The sequence below is a fragment of the Scyliorhinus canicula genome, chromosome 1 (assembly GCF_902713615.1).
Source record: "Scyliorhinus canicula chromosome 1, sScyCan1.1, whole genome shotgun sequence".
NCBI classification, from domain to species: domain Eukaryota; kingdom Metazoa; phylum Chordata; class Chondrichthyes; order Carcharhiniformes; family Scyliorhinidae; genus Scyliorhinus; species Scyliorhinus canicula.
In genome coordinates, this window is record NC_052146.1 from 15,308,567 (window position 1) to 15,334,278 (window position 25,712).

Consider the following 25,712-nt stretch of genomic DNA (forward strand, 5'->3'; position numbering starts at 1 on the left):
TTCCTCAGGTGAATCCCAGTGCTCCGAAAGCTCGTGTTTGAAACAAAGCTGTTGGACTTTAACCTGGTGTTGTCAGACTTCTTACTGTACCAAAGGGAGGTTATACTTGCCAGCGAGGGCATGCAGCGGATGTTCATTAGACTGATCTTGAGGTTAGCGGGGCTGTCCTATGAGGCGAGATTGGTTTGACTGGGCCGATATTCAGTAGAGTTTAGAAGGAAGAGAGGAGATCTGATTCAAACCGTAGAAAGTTCTAAAAGGGCTGGACAGGTTAGATGCAAGGGGAGGATGGTTGGAGAATCTCGAACCAGGGGACCCAGTTTCAGGGATACAGGGTGGACCATTTAGGATGAGGTGAGGAAATGTTTCTTCACTTAAGGGTAGCGACCATTTGGAATTCTCTGTCACGGAAGGCTGTGGAGGCTAAATCTTTGAGTAAATTCAGGAAAGAGATAGATAGTATTTTAGATTTTAATGGCACCAAAGGGTATGGGGAGAAAAGGGGAATATGGCATTGAGATAGCTGATCAGCTATGATTATGTTGAATGGTGGAGCAGCCTCCAAGTGCCGAATGGCCTACTCCTGCTCCTAGGTTCGATGTAGGCGCACCCGCTGTGCTGTTAGCGATGGAATTCTAGGATTCAGGCCCAGCCAATTATATATTTTCAAGTCAATTGGGTAAGTGGCTTGGAGGGGCACCTCCAGGTGGTGGGGTTCCCATGTGTCTGCTGCCCTTGTCCTTCTAGATCAGGGGTGGGCAAACTTTTCCGTGCAAGGGCCGCATTCAGAAATTCACAATTCACAAAGGGCCGCATAGTATATTAAGTAAAACAATTACTTCACCCGGTTATGATTCTGGGCGCCTCATATAGAACATAGAACAGTACAGCACAGAACAGGCCCTTCGGCCCTCGACGTTGTGCCAAGCAATGATCACCCTACTCGAGTCAACGTATCCACCCTATACCAGTAAGTAACCCAACAGCCCCCCACCCATTAACCTTTAAAAAAAAAAAATTTAAAAAAAAAAAAATTTAAAAAAAAAAAAAAATTTTTTTTTAAAAAAAATTATTTTTTATTTTTTTTTAATGACTTGGTGGGCCGCAGAAATACCTTTGGCGGGCCGCATGCGGCCCGCGGGCCGTAGTTTGCCCACCCCTGTTCTAGATGATAGTGGTGTGGGTTTGGAAGATGCTGTCTAAGGAATCTAAGTGAGTTCCTGCAGTACAGCTTGTAGATGGTACACATGGATAGGTGGGTGATGAGGTTAGGTAGGTGAGGTGGGTGAGTGTGTAGGTGGGTGAGTGGGAGCTAGAACAGGTCGTGTGGTGGTCAGGTCAGGTGGGCATTAGGAAGGATTGTACGGGGTGAGCGGGGGTGAGGATTGCATGGATCGATTGTGACCCAGGTGTAACACTCGGTTTTAATCTGTCTGACATTTCCTAGGTACCGACCGCAGGAGAGCTGACCAAATCCTCCACTCTGTCGGAGACATTCGTGCGGGATCCCAGGGAGCAGTGGAATTTAATTGGAAAATTAAACGTCCTGGGTAAGTCCCACGTGCGTCCAGGCGCCAGGACGTCTACAAGGTCTTGATGTACGCTTCCCATCATAGACCCGCCCAGCCTCTGGCAATCCGGAGACTGGATGATTTGGGCCACTATTTATTTGATTATTGTGAATGGTGGGGACTCAGTTTACAGATTGGGTAAGGCTCAAAATACCTCATGTGGCTGTGAAAGAGTTCAAGCAGATTATTGCATTGAAAAATAAATGACCTCTGAACAAGATAAAATGATGGGTTATAATCGACTCAAACCTTCATTAGAATACTGGTCTTTAGGACAAAGTACTTTGGATTTTATGATGAGCTAATACATTAAATTCATCATTAAATGCAACATGAAAGCGCCAGGAGCCAGAATCCAGTCAACTGATACAAGCAGAGCGATGACTGGGAGCTTTATGAGCAGCATCGGGAGTATTTAAACAGAGTGAGTTCCACCAATTACTTAGCAAAGAAACATTGGAACAGTAGTGGGCCATTCAGCCCCTCAAGCCTGACCCACCATTCCGTTAGATCAGGGTTTCCCAAACTTTTCCAGCTGCAAAACCCTTTTGATCGCCCAAGAGTACTGATGGAATTCCTCAGAAACATTCTTGTTGGGTTGGAAAGCTAAACCACAAAAATTTAATGATTTCGCACAATAGGTATGGCTTTAATGGGGGCTGATACAGCTTCCTTTGCTCATAAATTAGTTTATTATAAGGACACACACACACAAAGATACATCCGCTCTCACTACTCTCTCACACATTCACTTCGCTCTTACACACACCCTCACCACTCTCTCACACACACACTCTCACCTCTCACATACACACTCACCTCACACACACACACTCACCCCTGTCTCTCACACACACACTCTCACCTCTCTCTCACACATACACTCTCACCTCTCTCTCACACACACTCTCACCTCTCTCTCACACACACACACTCTCACCTATCTCTCACACACACACACCCTCACCACTCTCTCACACACACACACTCACCCCTGTCTCTCACACACACTCTCACCTCTCTCTCACACACGTACACTCTCACCTCTCACATACACACTCACCTCACACACACACACTCACCCCTGTCTCTCACACACACTCTCACCTGTTTCTCACACACACTCTCACCTCTCTCTCACACACGTACACTCTCACCCCTCACATACACACTCACCTCACACACACACACTCACCCCTGTCTCTCACACACACACACTCACCTCTCTCTCACACACACACTCTCACCTCTCTCACACACACACACTCTCACCTCTCTCTCACACACACACTCTCACCTCTCTCACACACACACACTCTCACCTCTCTCTCACACACACTCTCACTTCTCTCACACACACACACACTCTCACCTGTCTCACACGCACACACACACACCCGCACACACACAATCTCACCTGTCTCACACGCACCCACACACACACACTCTCACCTCTCTCTCACATACACAGTCTCACCTCTCTCACACACACTTTCACCTCTCTGTCACACACACACACACACTCTCATCTCTCTCACACACACACACTCTCACCTGTCTCACACGCACACACACACACACTCTCACCTCTCTCTCACATACACAGTCTCACCTCTCTCACACACACACACACAGTCTCACCTCTCTCACACACACTCTCACACATACACAGTCTCACCTCTCTCACACACACTCTCACACACACACACAGTCTCACCTCTCTCACACAAACTCTCACACATACACAGTCTCACCTCTCTCACACACACTCTCACACACACACTCTCATCTCTCTCTCACACACACACACTCTCACCTCTCTCTGACACGCACACACACACTCATCTCCATCTCTTCCAAAAGTCCAGGGTTCCACCGAACCCACTTTGGAAAATGCCGAGTTCGATCATATTTGATGTTCCCCTCAACTGTCTTACTCCCTTAAGCTTTAATACCCATGGCCAACAGAAAAATCATTAATCCCAATTTAAAAATCTTCAACTGATCCTCTTAGCCTCAATAGATTTTGGCTCTAACAACCCATTTGCGATCATCAGTTGGGCTCCCGTCCTCGAAATTATATATACTCATTTGCAGGGCCAAATCTCTGTGGGCAATAGGAGTATGTCCAGACATCGCAGCTTATTAAATAAACAGCATCATGAGAGACAGCTCTCTGGTGCATTCAACCTTTCAGGTTCAACCAAGCGAGATGACTTGCCAGCCAATCAGCACCGCCTTTCCCATGTAGTATAAATTACCGATCCCTTCGGGCAGCACAGTGGTTAGCACTGTTACTTCACAGGGTCCCAGGCTTCCCGGTTCAATTCCCGGCTTGGGTCACTGTGTGCGCGGAGTCTGCACGTTCTCCCCGTGTCTGCGTGGGTTTCCCCCCGGGTGCTCCGGTTTCCTTCCACAAGTCCCGAATGTCGTGCTTGTTAGGTAAATTGGTCATTGTGACCAATTGCGACCCCCCCACCGCCGGGTCGGAGAATCGCCGGGGGGAGGTTTTGAATCCCGTCCCTGCCGGCTGCCAAATTCTCCGGCGCCGGAGATTTAGCGGGGGCGGGAATCGCGCCGTGCCGGTCGGCCGGCGATTCTCCGACCCACGATGGGCCCAAGTCCCGCTCATTCTATGCAGGTCCCGCTGGCTTAAATTGGACTAGGTTCCTTACCGGCAGGACGTGGCTGCGGGGGCAGCCTCCGGGTCCTCGGGGGTGCGCGGGGGGATCTGGAGTGGTGCCCCCACGGTGGCCTGGTCTGCGATCGGGGCCCACCGATCCGCGGGCGGGCCTGTGCTGTGGGGACATTCTTTTACTACGCGCCGGCCGTGTAGGCCACCGCGATGGCCGTGCAAAGGTGAACCCCCTCCCCCCTTGCGCATGCGCGGGGATGACGTCAGCGGGGATGACGACGCTGACGCCCCTGCGCATGTGTGGACCCGTGCCGGCCGGCAGAGTCCCTTCGGCCCCGGCTGGCACGGCTCCAAAGGCCTTCCACGCCGGCCTAGCCACTGAAGGTGCGGAGGATTCCGCACCTTTGGGGCAGCCCGACGCCGGAGTGGTTTACGCCTCTCCGTCCCGCCGGGTACAGGGGAATCCCGTCCCTGGTTTTGAAAGAATGGCTTGCTTCACACACACAGCTTGCTGGGGGTTAAATAGCGCTTCCTGCTGTGACTGAGGTCGGAAGCAGTTACTCTTACATCGGTTTAATCATCTCCTGGTATACAGCTTTTCCCTTTTGATCTTCCCTTATCTGACTAACTGCTTCAGAATTCAAACTTAATTACCTCCATTTTGGCAGTTTACTTTTCGGAGTGTAAATGAAAAGTTCACACCTTGACTTCTCCTTTGAACCTCTAACACCTTATTCGGCACCCTTTATGTTCAGTTTCCCATTGTTACCAGCTTGCCTAAAGTAAAAATCTGTTTGCAGTCTTGCTGAGTTCATCAACATAACTAAAGCAATCACTCAATTGGGAAAAAAGAACTGACCCTGCATTAAGGAGCTCAAATTTCCAGTGGTTTTATAAAAATATATAACAAGAGGAAAGAAAATCCAATTTATTGGGTTTCCCTGATATTTTCACGGCATCGTTACTTTTCTGACAAGTTGATATGTCAGTTCAGAGATAGACTTCTTTTGACGCATAGAGAGGAGACAGATAAGGGATAGTCAACAAAATGGACAGTCACTTGCAATTTTTAACTCGTGCTGATCCTCCAGGTCAAGTAGTTGAGTGCTTGACTTTCAGCCAGTTGGTCATTAGTTCAACGCCTCTGATTCTGAAACTGACCTCTTTAATAAAACAGATCGCGCTCTAAGTTATGGAGCCAGCTACAGTAAACTGTTATCTGGCACTCTCCCAACCAGACCTCTCTACTAACCAGGATTTTTGATGTTCCCCGAAAACCCCGCTGTTCCCTTAAAAACTGGGACCAGAGGACACCACCTGAGACTAAAGGAACGATCCTTTAAAACAGAGATGAGGAGGAATTTCTTCAGCCAGAGGGTGGTGAATCTGTGGAACTCGTTGCCACAGAAGCTGTGGAGGCCAAATCACTGAGTGTCTTTAAGACAGAGATAGATAGGTTCTTGATTAATGAGGGGATCAGGGGTTATGGGGTGAAGGCAGGAGAATGGGGATGAGAAAATATCAGCCATGATTGAATGGCGGAGCAGACTCAATGGGCCGATTGGCCTAATTCTGCTCCTATGTCTTATTGACGTATGGACCATCACTTTACCAACCGGCAGCAAATGCTAAATTATCTGGAATCCGCACCTGTGCAGTGTATTATTTTATACTTTAGTTTATAATTTGCTGTACTGCTAAGGTTGAGAAGTGAAAGGAATACTGGTCGCAATTCTCTGGTCCGGCAACAGAATGCCGGCGCCAAAACGGGAGTACTTTAATCCGGCGCCGGTTCTGAGACCCGATTCTCGGATCCTGGGGGGGGGGGGGGGGGGGGGGGGGGGGAAGAGGCCCACGCCACTCCAGCTGCCGGTCCGGGTGTCGACCCGGCGCCGCAGGATCCGCGCATGCGCAGTCGGGCCGGCGCCAACTAGCGCATGCACACTGGCCGTCATCCCCCCCCCCCCCCCCCCCCCCCCCCCCCCCCCGCCTGCCCCGACGCCAAATGGCGCATTGATCCAGGAGCCGGTGCGGAAGAAAAGAGGTCCGCAGCCAGAGAGGCCGGCCCACCAATCGGTGGGCCCCAATCGCGGGTCAGGCCATTACAGAGCCCCCCCCCCCCCCTCCCCCAGAGGCCCCACTGGCCCAGAGCATGTTAGAAAGGCACTGGCGGGACTCCGGAGGATCGCCGCTACGGCCGTTTGCGGTGATTCTCCGTGCGGCCCGGCACCATTCGCGCACGGCCATTTCAGAGTTGGGAGAATCGGGTCCCGGCGTTGGGGAGGTATGGTGCGATTCGCACGGCGCCTCGGCGATTCTCCCACCCGGCGGGGGGGTCGGAGAATCCCGCCCTGTTTTTTACTTCCCGAGCACCTGGATGTCAGTTCATACTACAAGTCTTGTGCATTCTCCAGTAACTGGCACCACCCACTCCCATGTGTTCTGGATGATAAATATTCTACTGTACTTACTTCCTTTCATCTTTGTTAGCTCCATTGCATGGAGAGTGCGTTATGGCACCCTGAGATTGGAAATGCAATGGCAAAGAAAACAAGTTATCGCCGCGGCAACACAGGTGGCCAAGATGATTAAGAAAGCATATGGCATGCTTGCCTTCATCAGCCGGGGCATTGAGTACAGGGGTTGGGAAATGATGTTGCTGCTAAATAAGACCTTGATTAGGCCGCATTTGGAGTATTGAGTGCAGTTCTGGTCACCACATTATCAGAAGGACGTGGAAGCTGTGGAGGGAGTGCAGAGAAGGTTCACCAGGATGTTGCCTGGTCTCGAGGGTGTTGGCTATGAGCAGAGGTTGAATAAACTAAGATTGTTTTCACTGGAAATATGCAGGCTGAGGGGGAGACCTGATAGAGGGCTACAAAATTAGGAGAGGCATAGACAGGGTGAATAGTCAGAGGCTTTTTCCATGGGTGGAAGTCTCAATTACAAGGGTTCAAGGTGAGAGGGGGAAAGTTTAAGGGAGATGTGTGGGGTAAATTTTTAAAACAGAGAGTGGTGGGTGCCTGGAACGCACTGCCAGAGGATGTGGTGGAAGCAGGCACATTAGCAACATTTAAGAGGCATCTGGATGGATACATGAACAGGGAGGAAATAGAGGGATACGGACTGAGTAAGGGCAGAAGGTTTTGTTTTTAGTTCGGCCTGCAGGGCCCAAGGGCCTGTTCCTGTGCTGTACGTTTCTTTGTTCTTTGTTCTCTTGCGGAGGGCCAACATGGTTTTGATGGGCCCAGCAGCCTCTTCCTCTGCTGCAGACTATGATTCTGCGATTCTTTCCTATTTTCCCACAATCAAAACCCAGTTGGCATTCCATAACCGCTTCCTCTTCATGCACCCCCCCCCCCCCCCCCAAATCCCCCCTCACCTCCCCATTTCAACGCTGGGCTGGTCCCCAGCTCGACGGTCGTTCACCAGATTCCTCGCTAATGAAAGGAGAAATAGCATCATAAAGCTGAGACGCTCCCCTCAAATTAGGACTGGGCGACAAGGATATCCAGCGTGTGACACAGCAGACTTCTCCTCTTGCACAATGCCCATCATTTCCTCCAGGCAGAATCCACAAGCCATCAGCATGCATTTACATCAGTTTCGGTAACAGGTCATTTCTCTCAAGGTTAATTGCTGCTAGCACGTCACACATGCCCTGAAACATGAAATGCAGCATGTACTTCCATCCTGGCTGACGATAAATTCTTGCTAACCATCTGCTCGGAATATTCCGAGTGTCAGTGTAAATCACCATGACAAGCAGAGTTACTATTTGCGGATGAGGGTGATAATTTTCTTTCCTTTCATTGTTTTGAAAGCTTGGGAAAGCCTTTGCACTTTGCCTTTGTGGATGCATGTGGCGTTTCTGCCTGAGTACTTCAGTTTAATTTTCTCAGGAGAGGGGCGAGATGTGCGAGAGTGGGAGAAGGACATTTTTAAAAAAACGTTTGGAAATTCATGGCAGTCCCATCAATCACCACTTGACGATTCCGTTTTAATTCAGTGATAAGTGATACATTCATGTGGGACTGCATGACTAACCACAAAATAACAAGGGAGCGACAAGAAGCTGCCAAAGGCCGGCAGTTCAATGACAATTTCAGAGACACGCGGGCCGCTGTTGGTAAGTGGAGATACTACCGTCTTGCCTTGAACGAGGAACGCTGCACAAACCAATGGCGGCAAAGTCGCAAGTGACGAGCGAACTTTCAAGGTCTTCCTGACGAAGATTTTAAAAGTCGTGTTCCCCAGTTACTGTGAGAGAAACACCATGACTTGGGAGGCAATAAAACAAGAATTAAAACCTTCATAAAACAAATTAGAAGACAGGCAGTCGCTAGGAAGTAAATCAGATGAAATAGGCAAAGAAAAAGTTGAAATGGGCAGGATGAGAAAAGATAGCAATGACAGGGGGAGGATTGTGCAAATGTCGTCATGGAGCAGTTGGGGTCAAATTACTTGTTCCTGTGCCATGTTGCTTTGTGTAACCTAATATGTGTAGTGGGTAACATGACAGAGAGAACTGGATAGAAAAGAGGCATGGTGGCTTCACACATTAACCTTTTCGCTGTGGTATCAGACTTTAAGATTAAAGATGCTTCAAGACGTCAGCATAGAATTTACAGTGCAGAAGGAGGCCATTTGGATAATCGCGTCTCCACTGGCTCTTGGAAAGAGCACCCTACCCACACCTCCATCCTATCCCCATAACCCAGAAACCCCACCCCACACTAAGGGCAATTTTGGACACTAAGGGCCAATTTAGCAGGGCCAATCCACCTAACCTGCACATCTATGGACTGTGGGAGGAATCCGGAGCACCCGGAGGAAACCCACGCACACACGGGGAGAACGTGCAAACTCCGCACAGACAGTGACCCAAGCCGGGAATTGAACCCGGGACCCTGGAGCTGTGAAGCAATTGTGCTAACCACTATGCTACCGTGCTGCCCGATATCACCTTCCCGGTGTTTACATGGGTCCTCGATCAAGGTGGTCCAACAGCAGCATTCTCTCCCAAGCCAATGTGCCCAGCAGCTTTCAAAACCAGCTCCGCTAGGCGGGACATGTCATTTGTATGTCTCACACCAGCCTCTCTACTCAGAACACCATACACAGCAGGGTACTGCCAGGAGGACAGTGGAAACCCTTTAGAGATGCCCTCAGAGCACCAGTGAAGAGGCCAACTTATGGGTGCTCCTGGGCTGTGGCGAACCAAAATGGAGAAGGCGTCTTTGGGAGGGCGCCAAACACATCAAGGGGCTACATCAGGAGGCTGGTTTAGCACAGGGCTAAGTTGTTGGCTTTGAAAGCAGACCAAGGCAGGCCAGCAACACGGTTCAATTCCCGTACCAGCCTCCCCGCACAGGCGCCGGAATGTGGCGACTAGGGGCTTTTCACAGTAACTTCATTTGAAGCCTACTTGTGACAATAAGCGATTTTCATTCATTTTCTCATCAGCAATGTGCAGAGGGGAAGTCCAGGCATCAGAGTGGGGGTGCAAAAAAAACCTCCAAACAACCCATCCACTCAACCCTCAAGCACCATCTGCCTCATATGGGACAGATTGTGCAGATTGCACATTGAACTTATCAATGATCTCAGAACCCATCAAATCAGATGGAAACAGGTCACCCTCGATCCCAAGGGACTGCCAAAGAAGAAAAGAACAAATGATCTCATGCTAAATCTAACTGGAGGGATTTCCTCTTTTGGGCTCTATGTAAACTCGAGCATCACGAGACAATTGGATAAATGCTTGGAGGGAAACCGTTTCCAGGGCCAGCGGGAAGGAGCAGGGGAGTGGGACTAATTGGATAGATCTGAGGGCAGCACGGTAGCACAAGTGGATAGCACTGTGGCTTCACAGCGCCAAGGCCCCAAGTTCGATTCCCCGCTGGGTCACTGTCTGCGGAGTCTGCACGTTGTCTGCGTGGGTTTCTTCCGGTTGCTCCGGTTTCCTCCCACAGTCCAAAGATGTGCAGGTTAGGTGGATTGGCCATGCTAAATTGCCCTTAGTGACCAAAAAGGTGAGGCTGGGTTATGGGGATAGGGTGGAAGTGAGGGCTTAAGTGGGTCGGTGCAGAGTCGATGGGCCGAATGGCCTCCTTCTGCACTGTATGTTCTATGTCTATGTCGATATCTTTGAAGGACGTGTTGAGCCGAATGGACTCCTTCTGCAGGGATTCTATTGTGAAATACGATAATGACGAGATAATCTGTTTCAGTGATGTTGGGTAATATCAGCCAAGTCAATGGGAAGAACTTAGTTGCTTTTCTTTGAAACGAGGACCTAGAATCTTTTATGCCAAGCTGGGAGGGCAGTCAAGGTCTCGGTTTGGTGTTTTGTTGGAAGATGGCACTTCCACCAGTGCCGCCATTGAGCGCCAGCCTGGTGTTTTTGCCCAGTCTGTGGGGTGGTGCTTGAAGCTACAACTGTCTGCTTCAGGGATAAGAAACGGCAATGGGTTTCAAGGGGAAGTAGACAGGTTTGCATCAACAATTGAGAATTCAGAGGGCAGCACGGTGGCACAGTGGTTAGCATTGTTGCCTACGGTGCTGAGGACCTGGGTTCGAATCCCGGCCCTGGGTCACTGTCCGTGTGGAGTTTTCACATTCTCCCCGTGTCTATGTGGGTTTCGCCCCCACAACCCAAAAGATGTGCAGGGTAGGTGGATTGGCCACGCTAAATTGCCCCTTAATTGGAAAAAATAATTGGGTACTCTAAAAAATAAAACAACTGAGAATTCAGTGCGATTGTGGATGGATGGGCGAGCAGGGCAAAGGTCTCCTCTTGCCTGAAACCTCTACTCTGTTGTTATATATTCTAAAACACCTTCTGCAAAGAAAGGAAGATTTTGTCAAGCTTTCTCGACTATAATGAACAGTACAATTTCCAGAGATGCCAAATACAATCATTTTAATACTGCAATGATTGACATTTAACCTGCTTTAGAGCTGTAATATGAATGCTTCTTTCAGCAGTCATCTGGATAAGCTTCGAATCCACTGAACCCAGGAGCAATAGTCACCCCCCTGCAAATATTCCAGAATTTGATTGAAGTCAAAATGAAATTCAGCATTGCTTCAGAAATGTAAATAGGTCGCCAAATAATTAGGTGGCGAAATCAGGACATTTATCTGCAAGTAAGTAAAGTCGCCATCGTGCCACATGACCTCGGGCTGCTTTTCCCCGTTGAGGGGGGAGAGCTGACTGGTGGTGATTTAACCTGAGGGTCACCACACCTCAGGCGAGGGGTGAGGTTGAGAAGGCGGGGCCTTCGCAAAATAACCTCAGCGGTGTACGGGAATTGAACCTGCGCTGCATCACAAACCAGCAGTCCAGCCAACTGAGCTAAGCCGGCCTGAAGCAGTAAAGTATCAAGTGGCTGTTGCAGTCAGGTGGTTTAGAGTGAGGACAGAACGCTTGCTCAACCAATGAAGATATAATAAGCCCTTTGGTGATGGCACTGCAAATCACTCAATCTGTATTGCTAAACAAAATGCCACCATCCGTCATTTGATGACGGTTAAAGTAAATTATGCCATGATAGGCCTGTCCTTTCTTTTTTGCCTCATAAAGGTGAGCGAGGTGAGTGAACGCTCTGGTTCTCTGTGCCAGCATCAGGTATGTCTCAGTCAAGTAATAGCGCAGCCAGCTATAGACAAAAGTCCCTCCTGTCTGCTCAAAGTCCAGTAGCCCCGATCTCAGGAGAAGGTGGGAGTGACATTTCAATTTGCATTACCAGGTCTCTCCGAGTGCACTTGCTGATTCCTTGCCAGCTGGTTGCCAAATGACGGGGTAGCCAAATTGGTCCCACAAGCGTGTGCACTGAGATTGCCCAGAGCTATTTAAAGTCCTTTCAATCAACAGAAAGGAGGAATATTTGTTATGGATTGCATGTTTTGTCTGGCTCGCTGTACTCCGCAAGCCGGCGCATTGTGGGATATGTGTTTTTCTCATTAGGTTCGGCTGAGATAGCAATAAAGGACAGCTGCAGTGTTAATCACCCCCTGTGTCGACTTGTGTACTGATTGAACTTATAAGGTACCAGGACCAAAAACATATCATGCTTCATCCGAGACAGTCAGGTTGGATTCGCACCGGGGTGTGGAGGTGGAGAGGAAACATGAAAACCCACTGCGCCCGCCAGGCCTCACATCCTATACCATCACAGCGTGCAGGCTAGCCCCCTGCCTCTTTCCTATTACAATACAGCTTCAAGAGGAATTGGGTCTCTCATATTCTGCAGCATTTAGTCCTTCTTAATGGGGAAAACTCAATTCTTGGTCACCTTGGGCAGATACAATGCTCAGGACAGTACCAGCTTGGCACATTAGAATTTACATTTGTAGCTGGGATCCACTGTTACCCTTAGGTAGCCAAAGCTCTTGAGGCACTTGTAAAGAGAATTTCCACCCCCATCTTTACTGACAGCATTGCCATAGCTTTTGACCAGGGTAACAGATCTGAAACCGGAGCAAGAGGCTGTGGTGAATGTAACTTGGTAATTCACACTGCATCTTTATAAGCGCAGTAGCGTTATCCGACCACTAGGGGGAGTAGCTCTGGGAATGCTCAGGAGTTTGTACAGGGCTCCACCCTTGGCTCCGCCCATGACTCCTCCCCCTTGTGCTGCTGTATAAATACCCTTGTCCAGAGTCAGCCTGCAGTTCACCGAGAGTTCATCAACGGGTAACAGGCTGGCTCTGTAGTAAGTAGATTAAAACCACTGTTCATATCGGAAAGCACGTGTCTGGTGAATTGATGGTTCCATCAGAGGCAACATTTCCTTTGGTCATCTCTTCATTCCCAGAAAAACAACCACGGACAAATAACGTGATTTGACTTCCTTTATCTACCAAAACTGCCATTTTCCTGAGGAAATCGCCAGGCCTTCAGGACATCCTACTGCACTTCATCCATGAGAAGTTATCTTCCAAAGGCGGCTACTGGTAATACGCAGGCAGACATTTCCCTGACCCCGACCGGTGCGGAGCAGATCATTTAAAAATCATTTGTGGGATGTGACTGTCACTCGCGAGGTCAACCATTGTTGCCCACTCCTAATTGTCCTTGAACCGAGTGGCTTGCTCGGTCATTTCAGAGGGCAGTTAAGAATCGACTGCATTACTGTGGGTCCGGAGTCACATGTATGCCAGACTCGGTACGGACAGCAGATCTGAAGGACACAAAGGGAACCACGTAGGTTTTTACAACAATCGTGTCATGGTCACTGAGACAATTTTTCAATTCCAGATTTGACTAATTAATTGAAAGTAAATTCTACCATCTGCTACGTTGGGATTTGAACCTGTGTCATAGAATCATAGAATTTACAGTGCAGAATTAGGGGCTGATTTAGCACAGGGGCAGAATTAGTGCATAGAATTAGGGGCTGGTTTAGCACACTGGGCTAAATCGCTGGCTTTGAAAGCAGACCAAGGCAGGCCAGCAGCACGGTTCAATTCCCATACCAGCCTCCCCGAACAGGCGCCGGAATGTGGCGACTAGGGACTTTTCACAGTAACTTAATTTGAAGCCTACTTGTGACAATAAGCGATTTTCATTTTCAGAAGGAAGCCATTCGGCCCATCGAGTCTGCACCAGCTCTTGGAAAGAGCACCCCACTTAAGCCCACACCTCCACCTTATCCCCGCAACACAGCAACCCCACCCAACCGTTTTGGACACGAAGGGCAATTTAGCACGGCCAATCCACCTGACCTGCACGTCTTTGGACTGTGGGAGGAAACCGGAGCACCCGGAGGAAACCCACGCAGACACGGGGAGAACGTGCAGACTCCGCACACACAGTGACCCAAGCCGGGAATCGAACCTGGGACCCTGGAGCTGTGAAGCAACAGTGCTATCCACTGTGCTAACGTGCCGCCACCATGTTCCTGGGCCTCTGGAATATTTTCCGAGTGACAGGACCACGATCTCGCCAAATCCATTAAATAATTGATAATTGGGACCTGTGCATCTGGTAATAATGTGCCACACAGTTAGTTACAGGAGCAGGCAGGAGCATGCAGCATACAGAATATAAATATTTCTATATACCTCTGCAGAAACACTTACAGTATCTGAAGCAGTTGGTTATCGACCTTGGTGGACAGGAACAGAAGCTTTAAGTCATGGAGCTGGCCTGATGCGGCTGTTAAAAGACAGCCCGTGATCAATGCATCTGGGAAAGACCATTAAAGCTCCATCACAGAGCTTGAGGAGTAAAGTGCTGCAGTGCCCCTCAATCAGAAAGGAGTGCAATTATTTCATTTTCTTGATACAAGTACAAGAGTCAACTGATCAATATACTTCAATAAGTGGGCCCACTACATTCTTCACCACTGACAAGGGACGCCAGGAGAAAACTTACAGTGTTCAATATTCTGAGTGAGACTGAACGCACAAAAGAAAATGAGTCAAACAGAGATTTCTTTCTCTGGCATCAACAATAACTCTCAGGACTTTATTTTGCTTACAACTAGAGTTTTAAGGAAACAAGCCTCTTTTCTTACAGCGCACAAAGAAATCCTCAGGGTGCCTTGCGAGACGCACCCGCTGTTTTAATATATGGGGTGCACACCCACGTAACCTGGATTGACACCAGACCCCACTCAGACAGCAGTAACTGCTGTGCTAAAAAGCACGATGCAACAAGCTTTGCCCTTCGAAAGCAGTAAGAGGTCATAGATTCAATAATGATTACAGCATGGAAACAGGCCCTTCGGCCCAGCTTGTCCATGCCGCCCGGTTTCTATCACTAAGCTAGTCCCACTTGCCCGCCTTTGGCCCATATCCCTCTATACCCACCCTGCCCATGTAACTATATAACTGTTTATTAAAGGGAAAAATTGTACCCGCTTCTACCACTGCCTCTGGCAGCTCATTCCAGATGCTCACCACCCTCTGTGTGAATAAATTTCCCCTCTGGTCTCTTTTATATCTCTCCCGTCTCACCTTAAACCTACGCCCTCTAGTTCTAGACTCCTTTACCTTTGGGAAAAGATGTTGACTATCTACCTTATTGGGGCAGCACGGTGGCACAGTGGTTAGCATTGCTGCCTCACGCCGCCGCGGCCCCAGGTTCGATTCCTGCTCGAGGTCACTGTGGAGTTTGCACATTCTCCCCGTGTTTGCGTGGGTTTCGCTCCCACAACCCAAAGATGTGCAGGGTACGTGGATTGGCCATGCTAAATTGTCCAATAATCAAAAAGAATGAATTGGGTACTCTAAATTTTTGAAAAAAGACTATCTGCATTATCGATGCCCCTCATTATTTTATAGACCTCTATAAGATTCACCTGATGAAGGAGCTACGCTCCGAAAGCTAGTGATTCCAAATAAACCTGTTGGACTTTAACCTGGTGTTGTAAGACCTCTTACTGTGCCCACCCCAGTCCAACACCTGCATCTCTACGCCACTGGTTTAGCACAGTGGGCTAAGACAGCTGGCTTGTAATCCAGAACAAGACCAGTAGTGCGGGTTCAATTCCCGTTCCAGCCTCCCCAAACAGGTGCCGAAATGTGGCGACTAGGGGCTTTTCACAGTAACTTCATTGAAGCCTACCTGTGACAATAAGCTATTGTCATTATCTTTCGGTTAGGCACTTACCAAGTTCCCATGCTCAACATCGAGTTCAACAACCTCGAGCCTTAATCACTGTCCTAATTCATCAGTCAGCTGATGCCCATTCACACCTCCTCTGGAGTTTGGAACCATCTTTAATTTCTTTCTTTGCCTCATTACCACTCCCCTTTGGCTCGCTGCATCCCCCAATATGAATACTTTAGATTTTTTACTTTTTGGGTGTGGGGGGGGGGGGGGAGGTGGAATTGCTGAGTTTTTTCAGCGCTTTCCATTTTTCTACCATTGAATCACTCCTGCCTTCCACCCTCAACGATAAAGCATTGCTCTTTCCTCCCCTCCTCGTGTTTCCCTGGGTCTGCAACTGCTTAGAGCGTATTGAATCTCTACAATTTTCCTGTTCTTAATGAAAGATCGTCGACCTGAAACGTTAGTTCTGTTTCCCTCTCTGGAAGGCCCTCCCTCACCAGTGTCCGACCCCCCTCCCCCCCCTCACCAGAGTCCGCAGCCGCCATCCAAGCATCCCGACCTGCCATTGCACGTTAGTTCCACGCCGTCGGGAACTCAGCCGGTCGGGAGCGGAGGATCACTGTGGGGGCCTCTGGCAATGGCCCCCCCCCCCCCCCCCCCCCCCCCCCCCCCCCCCCCCCCCCAGGCGCACGGAGCACTAAACGCACACGCCAATTCTCGGGCCCGATTTCGGCGTGAAATTGGATTCTCCTCCCCCCCGTGCCAAACGAGATTTTGCCGTGGGGCTGCGGAGAATCCAGCCCACTCCTTTCCAAACTGAGCCAATAACACAGAGTCATTTCTTCGAGATAATTTACATCTTCGAACGAACGCACACATAGCTTTGATATGACTTTTGGAAATTTCATGATCGACAATATCTCTTGCAGTTAGAGTGCCTATCGACAAATGATTGTTTCTGTTTATTAGGGTCAGGGAATAATTTGCAAACATAACAGTATCCTGCCTTAGATGTTTCCGGAAAAAAAAATCAACCAATTTCTCCTTTCCGTCACGGCCATTTGGCTTCACCCTCACGACTACTCCTAAACTGTCAAAGTCATCAGACAAGTCACCAAAATCTTTGGCGGATGTTGTTGTTGAGGATTAATGTGCAGTTTGGGCACTGCTCAATACTTCAAACTTTTTAAGGGAAGGTCGTGATGTGTTGGCTAGTGTAGGCTTGAGAGATGAACACATCCAACACTGATGAAGGTTCAACTCAATTTCATTAACTACTTCCAATTAACTAACACACGATGACTGTGGGTCTAAATAATGCTAACTTAAACTAGAGCCTTGTCCGAACCAGTTGATTCTCTCAGCACGTGGCGTGAGTCTGTGCTGGGCTGAATGAGTTCCTGTTACACTCAGAGGCAGCACCCAGAATGAGCGGGAACCGTGGTGCCCTCTGCCTTTATAGTGTGCGTATCCTAACTGGTGATTGGCTGCGGTGTTTGTACATGTTGATTGGTCCCTGTGTGTGTCCATCAGTGTGTGTCTGCACCATGATATACTGGTGTATATTATGACATTCAAACTTTTTAAGGGAAGGCCCCATACTGTCTTTACCCTGAGCTTCATCATCTTGACTCGCCTGCAACCTCCTGCGTCTTTGACTTCCAGATTCATAGTGTCTCTACATATCAACTGGGGAAAGCTGTGATGCCGATGGATGGCCAAGGCAAGCTGGGTGTCATAAAGGAAACCACAATCGACCAGAAAGAGAAATGACTGACACCAAAAAAGACAGGTATTGAAGATAACCGAAAGGGAAAATGCTGGAAAATCTCAGCAGGTCTGGCAGCATCTGTAGGGAGAGAAAAAAGCAAACGTTTCGAGTCCGATGACACTTTGTCAAAGCTAACAGACAGAGAAAGCGGGAAATATTTATACTGTGGAGTGAGAATGAAAGATGAGTCACAGCCACAGAAACCCAGGGAAACTGGGTGCTAATGGCCACAGAAACCAAGGGGAAAGATGTGAAAGGTCAAACAGCAGGGAAACTAACATCAGAGGATGAACTGTAGGTGTGGGGGGGAGGGGAAGGGGGAAGCAAAGAGGAGAAAGGTGCAGGAAAGGTGGATAAGATTGGGGGAGGGAAAATTAAGTATTGAAGATGCCCAGCTCGCTCACGCTCAGCTCTGGCAGGTTGGCTTCTGGCTGGCCTCTGGCACTGGCTGGGTCACCTCACTGCCCACTGCTCCCCGATTGCCCGAGGCACGACGCTTGGTGCTTACCTGACCTTCCTCCCACCTCCTGCTCTGCTCACCCCTCGACTCTCACTAGGGTGGCCGGGCCTTGAGCCTCGAGAACCGCGTGTGCTCCTGACTGCCTGCCTGGTTGCCGCTGCTGGCTATCTGACCTGGTGGCCTCTGTTCTCTCTGGCTGGTTGCCTGCCTGCCCACCTGAGCCCTGACCTGGAGGCCGAGAGTCACCCCGCTGCTCCCCTCAACGTACATTCCTCCTCACCTCGCTGAAGGCTTTGCGCATTCCCACCCCGATGTTAGGTCGATGATCGCACTTTTGCCTCAGACCGAATGCCAGAAACCTGTTGTACCATTGCTCAATGAAAGTTCAGGACCCCCACACCAGCTCAGAAGACCCATGTCTGAACTAAGTCTCCAGCACCTCTCAATGTCTGGCAAACTGTCTTCCCCTCTCTAAAGGGGAGTCCACCAATTGAAGCCCAATGTTGTTCTGTATTGATTACTGATAGGCTCATTACCCTATCAGAAAATTTTAATCTACTGACGCTCTTTTTGGGGTTCCCGCGTGGGCCCTCCATTGGCTGGGGCCCCGGACTGCAGCGCTGTGTATCCCACTGACAGTCCGCCTCTGAGAACAGGCCTCGTTTGCCGAAGGGTAGCGGCCCAAGCCGAAGATGTTGTCGGTCCTTGTACAAACGTTGCAATGATACAACAATGACAAAACTCAACTGCCTGCAAAGCGCTTTTGGGGCAACCGGGGGTCGTGAAAAGCTCTATGCAAATGCAATCTATTTATTTTGCAAGGAGTTGGTAAGTTCCGATCAAGAATGCTGTGTCACTCATTGGATAGGACGTGGGATAGGGCTGCTGGGAGAGAGAGGAAAAGAGGATTAAATTACAGGGAAAGAAAGAGCGAGAGGAGAGGGAGAGAAAAAACACTGCAAATTCCATGTTAGTCACAGGTTTCCCACATTGTGCAACATGCAAACAGCCAGCTGTAAGTCAGACAGGAGAGCAGCTGCCGAGTGGGCTCAACCTGGCAAGCCAAAAGAGTGAATGATGGAAGTTGATGTTGTTCCACTTCCCAGCACGGACGTCCCTCATCATATACAGTCAAAACAGGATAACAATGCGGCTATTTATGAATGATATAAAAAAAAAGAGCTGAGCAGTGATTAATACCATACTTATTCCATTTCAGGATGTCCTGTATGAATTCAGTGTGATTCTTCAGGTCTTACACTCTTGGCACAAGACTATGACCTCAGTAACGTCACCACAGCCTTTGGCGGTGTTCTGCTCTGTCCGCTGTGACTCGCACGCATCTCAAACAAACAGAGCGCCTCCAGGTCCGCCCCACAATGCATTGAACAAGACCGGCAGCGCGAGTTCAATTCCCGTTCCAGCCTCCCCGAACAGGCGCCGGAATGTGGCGACTCGGGGCTTTTCACAGTAACTTCATTTGAAGCCTACTTGTGACAATAAGCGATTTTCCTTTCATTTTCATTTCATTTCATTTCTTGCCCCGAAACCCCCTGAAATTGCCGACACCTGCAGGAAATGGCAGCAGAAAAAAAAGCCCAGCAGCAGCATCCTGCCCTTTGCAGTCTCTCCGATCAAAGTGCGGAATAGCGGCTTGAACGAAAACTTCAAAGGCACGGTAACTACATCCTGTGTGGCAGTCAAACACTTATTCCACACTTAATGGATCAAAACACTTCCGAGCCTACACAACAGGTCTGTTTGTCTCGGCAATACGTCCACTTACAGAAATGTTATCCCTTGCAACGTGCTGAATAATGGTGTAGCTCCCCAAACACCATAGCAACGTAATTGGAATTGATGCTTGATTCTGGACTGACATAGTACAGCTCTATTCCACCAGTGCTCATTGCTGAGCTGGTACAGTAGTGGCAGTAATTTCTGAATACACGCATGGGTCACGCAGCCTGGGGGGGGGGGGGGGGGGCGCGGAGTGTTGGGGGGGGGAGGGGGGGAGGCGTAGGGGGGGGCGGATACAGTGGAAATATAACCGGAACAATTGGGCGACAGATCTTACCCCAGGATTGAGGTGGGCCTTGGGATTTTCACGGGGCAATCTCACGAGCAACGACAGACAAGATGCAAGGGAAAACGTTGAATCATAGAATGATACGGTACAGAAACAGACCATTCAGCCCTTCATTAAGCCCAGAATGCCTCTGCTAGCTCTCTGGTAGAATACTCTAATTAATTTGACTCCCGCGCTCTTGGTCCACAACATTTTTATTTTTCCCTTCAAATATTTATCCGATTTCCCTTTGAATGTTACGATTGAATCTGCATCCATCAGCCTTTTAGGCAATGTATTCTAGATCACAACCTGCTATGTAGAAAAAAACCCTCTGCTGAATTGGTGTTGTGACTGGGTATTAAGATTATCCAAACCTATTGGGGGGGCATATAAAATATGGGCTGGGTCCACCGGCCCCCCAGCCACGTGTTTCTCGGCTGTGTCGTCTGATTCCTTCTCCCGGCCGCTTGTCAATGAGATTTCCTATTGAAACCGCCCCACGCAATCGGGAAAGCCGTGGACGAGGATGCGCTGCCGGAGGGAACAGTAAATCCCAACGACCGGAGAATTCCGGCCATGATGGAAGCCCCAATGCCTCCTTGCCTGCCTCCACCCCTTTCCACCCAATACAGTGGGTGGGCTAGCGCTGACTGGGTCACCCACTCTGAGGCCTATTGAGGTCTTTAAATGCCCAGTTAGATGGCCCTCAATCCACCTCCAACGCCACAAAGCACTGGGTACTGGAAGTTCATCTCTTGAAGAGTTAATGTGCACATGCCAAATTTCCTTAGTTTCCTGAGGAAGTATAGGCGCTGTTGTGTTTTCTTGCTGGTAGCATCAACGTGAGTGGACCAGGACAGATTTTTTGGAGATGTGCACTCCTAGATTGCAAAAGTGCAGCACTCCCTTGGTACTGCACTGGACTGTTGGCCGAGATACAGCTGCTCAGGTCTCTGAGCCTAGCATGGCAGAGATCAGGCTTGGTTGCGATGCCTCTTTGGTAGCATAGCCAGCCAACGCTCACTTATGAAGGTCACACATATAAAGAGTGACGGTGTGAGTGAGACGCCAACAGACTTTTTGCCACCCCTGGTGGTGTGCCCAGCAAGAGTCGGCACGGAGAGGAAAGACATGGAAATGATTGGAAAGAGAAGAGGTATTGTTTTGTAGATAACCAATTTTCACGGCTAGATTCGATTTGTTTCACACAATCCATTAAGCTTAAAGTGTGACATCAAGTCTTCCCTGTGCTTCCTAATGATTGGATTTGTTGGGTTGCTTAGAAAATCAATGTTTAATTAATTTCACTTCTGTAAATAAATAGGATTATTAGTAAAATGAATGTGACGGATAGCTGCAAAACAATTATGCTGTATAAATTTAGTAAAGTTCAACAATGAGGTCTAGTTTATAGATGGGGCTCCACCTGCTTTGCATAGCATAACGACCAAAGTCTTCTTTTTTCTTCAAGCTTCGGCAGCACGGTAGCATTGTGGATAGCACAATCGCTTCACAGCTCCAGGGTCCCAGGTTCGATTCCGGCTTGGGTCACTGTCTGTGCGGAGTCTGCACATCCTCCCCGTGTGTGCGTGGGTTTCCTCCGGGTGCTCCGGTTTCCTCCCACAGTCCAAAGATGTGCAGGTTAGGTGGATTGGACATGATAAATTGCCCTTAGTGTCCAAAATTGCCCTTAGTGTTGGGTGGGGTTACTGGGTTATGGGGATAGGGTGGAGGTGTTAACCTTGGGTAGGGTGCTCTTTCCAAGAGCCGGTGCAGACTCGATGGGCTGAATGGCCTCCTTCTGCACTGTAAATTCTATCTATGAATACAGCAATGTCTTGCCATTTGAGGCTACAAGGACATTGTTTCACTGCCCAGTGCTCAGACTGCTGAAATCTGCCCAATGCTTTGCAGCAAGATGGTTTTAGCTGAATACATGAACACCCATGGCCATGGGTTAGTGTTATCACTCTCCTTCCTCAACCTCTTTGGGGTATTTGCTATGCGAACCATGCCACCTTCCTCCATTAGCTTTCTCCGTCGTCCACTCTGTGGGCAATTTCATTCCTCATCCATCCGAACACAAACCATCTCCAGCAAAATCTTCCCTGCTCGTCTCCACACTGTCGCCCTCCTAGTTCTTCCAGTGTTCTCTCCTTGGCACCCTTCCACTTCCTCATCAACCACAACCATGGCATCAACTTTGCCGATAACACTCACGCCTAACTCTTCACCACCTCTCCTGATCTCTCGACTATCCCCGGTGCCTGCAGGCTGCCGACCTAACATCAAGTCACGGATAAGCCACAATTTCCTTCAGCTTAGTATCTGGAAGACAGGTGGACAAGGTGAGCACAAGTTTCCTTTCCGCCATCCATTCCTCCAACTTGTGCAAACCCCATCCTATCGCGCACTGGGTTCCAAATATCCTTGAACATTGTCCTCCTTCACCTGGACTGGGACACTGCCCTCCAACAGGTTACATTTACATTCCTCATCTTCATATATCTCCATCCCATCCCTGCTACCTTTGCGGGGGGAAGGATGTGAGGGGGTAGGGGGGGGGACCGGGTGAGGAGAATGTGTGGGAGGGTTGGGGAGTAGGGGGGGGGGGGGGGGGGGGGCGTTATCCTGGGTTGCAGACTTGCAGAGAAGGAGAGTGTGTGAGGGCCGGGTTACGTTTTCGAGGGAGGGAGAGTTTGTGAGGGAGGAATGGGCAGGGGAAGTGTAGAGCGAGCGTTGTTTGAAATCCAGAGTCGCAGTTTCATAGTTAAAAGATTAATCCAATTCTGAGAAGAGGTAAGCCTGGATTTCGATTCAGCAATCATTCATACAGCTGTGTTTTTACAAGCTACAAAGCAGTAAAGCAGTGACCAATTTGTGTACTTTTGTCGCTTGGGTGGACCAGTGGGGTGAGGCTGGGAGGGGTTTGGAGGGGCGTGATGTCATGGGGCAGAGTGAGGGGGGGGGGGGGGGGCAGAAATGAAGGTTAGCGCAGGGCTCCAGCTCTGACTCCCTCCCTAAGGTCCTTTCTCCTTTTAGTTTTATCCCCTCTGGTCTCAGCTGTAATTCAGTGTTAGCACTTTTGCTCCGTTATTGGCTCAAGTCCTAAGCACGCAAACGAAGCTGACTCTGCAGTGCAGTAAGCACAGAACACAGAACAGTACAGCACAGAACAGGCCCTTCGGCCCTCGATGTTGTGCCGAGCAATTATCACCCTACTCAAACCCACGTATCCACCCCATACCCGTAACCCAACAACCCCCCCTTAACCTTACATTTTAGGACACTACGGGCAATTTAGCATGGCCAATCCACCTAACCCGCACATCTTTGGACTGTGGGAGGAAACCGGAGCACCCGGAGGAAACCCACGCACACAGGGGGAGGACGTGCAGACTCCACACAGACAGTGACCCAGCCGGGAATCGAACCTGGGACCCTGGAGCTGTGAAGCATTTATGCTAACCACCATGCTACCGTGCTGCACTGTCGCAGGTCCCAGCTTTCAGATGAGACACTGAGTCGAGGTTTCATCTGCCCTCTCAAGCCCCATATGAACATGAGCAGTAGTGATCACGGCCGAAACCATCCATCCACATTCGCGGCTGAGAATTTCCAATCCCGTCGAAAAGTGCAGATGGGGTTATGGCGGGAACGCCAGATTTCCCATTCTCGCTCGCAACGGCTCCCGTCATGGGCGAGACCGGAGAATCCCGCCCCATGATTATAAAAGCCAAAGCTGGCAACGTGAAAAGAAACAAAGGCAATTCCGAGACGAGACCGTCACTGCCAGTAAAAGGTGGGTTTAACAGTATGGTATGTTAACTTCTGGCTATCGTCGAGTAAAGAGTTCTGCTCCTTTCCCAAACACCTTTATTTTCCTTGCACACACTGTGTACAAAACTCCATCACCATCCCACAAGTGCCACCTGCAACCCCTTTACATAATCAGTGTCAATTATTGGATACTTAACATCAATTTGACATGTAACTGGAATGTCTCTTAACCCATTCCTAACATGATATAGCGACCCTCCTTGAGAATTAGATTCCCAAACCGGCATTTACCGTCGCGGGTTTGCTCTGCTACCGCTGCCGGCGAGGACGGACAATTTGGCGCGCTTTTCACTGGCGGCGGGATTCCCGACTCCCTCCGCTTGTCAATGGCTTTCCGGCTGAAAGATTGACACATGGCACGTTAGGCTGGCTTCTCTCTTTGCAGATACTGTCGGAGCTGCTCTCTCTTGTTTTCTGTTTACCATAAACAAATACATCGTCTATCGCAACAGTTACGCAATCCTAAATATAGAACAGCTTGGGAGATCCGGGGGAAAAGAACCTTTTAATTAATCTAATTAAAATTCATAACCCATTAATCTGCCCAACCGTTATGGCCTTCTAGTTTCAGAAATGTAGGCTTTGTGTTATTTGAGCTAAAAATATACTTCTGGCGCTCATGAATTTTATATGTCCCAGTTACTTTCCTGCCCTCTCGTTAGTCTCCCTGTCTAATGTATATTAATCCTGCGGCAGAGAGAGAGCTCCTTGCCATCACACTGCGCTGTTTGGTGAAAAGCATTTGATAGTGCATCGAATAACTCATTCAGTCAAAAGCTGGATAATCCTATTTGGCTGGGAGTGAATTTGAAGGTTATCGGGAGAGGTGGAATGACGGAACGAAGGTATGCATTCACTGGATGTAGATTGAGGTGACAAAATGATTTCTGGGCTGCAGTGGCAGCGAGGTATGGAGGGTTACCGATGGAACGTGGGAATAGATAAACGTGGAATGTTTTCCTGAATTATCTCTGAGATCCAAGCATAGTTCAGAAGAGGGGGCTCGCAGTGACATCACACCTCTCCGGTCCGCCGGATGTCCCAAATAACCTCTCGGCCAACAAATTAATTTTGGAATACCGTCGGTTGTTTTCCAGGTTATTTGCATTAAGCAGCAAGGAAATGACAGACTAGTCGAAGTGGTGTTGTTCGAGGATTGAACGTTGGCCAGGAATCTGGGAGAGAACCCTGAAATCATCCCCCCAAAAAAGCACAACGAGGCACAAGGACACAAGGAATAAAAACACAAAGAAATTTGGCATGTCAGCTACGACCCTCACCAACTTTTACAGATGTACCATAGAAAGCATTCTTTCTGGTTGTATCACAGCTTGGTATGGAGCCTGCTCTGCCCAAGACCGCAGGAAACTACAAAAGGTCGTGAATGTATCTCAATCCATCACGCAAACCAGCCTCCCATCCATTGACTCTATCTATAATTCCCACTGCCTCAGAAAGGCAGCCAGAATAATTAAGGACCCCACGCGCCCCAGACATACTCTCTTCCACCTTCTTCCGTCAGGAAAAAGATACCAAAGTTTGAGGTCACGTACAAACCGACTCAAGAACAGCTTCTTCCCTGCTGCCATCAGACTTTTGAATGGACCTACCTCGTATTAAGTTGATCTTTTCCCTACACCTTGCTATAACTGTAACATTATATTCTGCAGTCACTCCTTCCTTCCCTATGTACGGTATGCATTGTTTGTACAGCATGCAAGAAACAATACTTTTCACTGGGCTGCAGTGGCTGCATGCAGTGGCTGTGACAATAATAAATCAAAAAAGAGATTCAACG

The 25,712-nt window shown here is 49.1% G+C and overlaps 1 protein-coding gene and 1 long non-coding RNA gene across 3 annotated transcripts in view; one reads left to right on the top strand and one right to left on the bottom strand.

Moving 5' to 3' along the window:
- wscd2 (WSC domain containing 2) overlaps positions 1-25,712 on the bottom strand; it is a 303,719-nt gene that overhangs the window by 247,289 nt on the left and 30,718 nt on the right. The gene's annotated exons all lie outside the window — the stretch shown is intronic.
- LOC119973816 lies at positions 1,451-25,272 on the top strand. Of its 2 annotated transcripts, none has more exons than XR_005462389.1 (3): positions 1,451-1,550; positions 17,438-17,564; positions 25,012-25,272. It is a non-coding gene; the product is annotated as an uncharacterized LOC119973816 (long non-coding RNA). The 2 variants fall into 2 exon arrangements; XR_005462385.1 differs by lacking the exon at positions 1,451-1,550 and adding an exon at positions 8,075-8,335.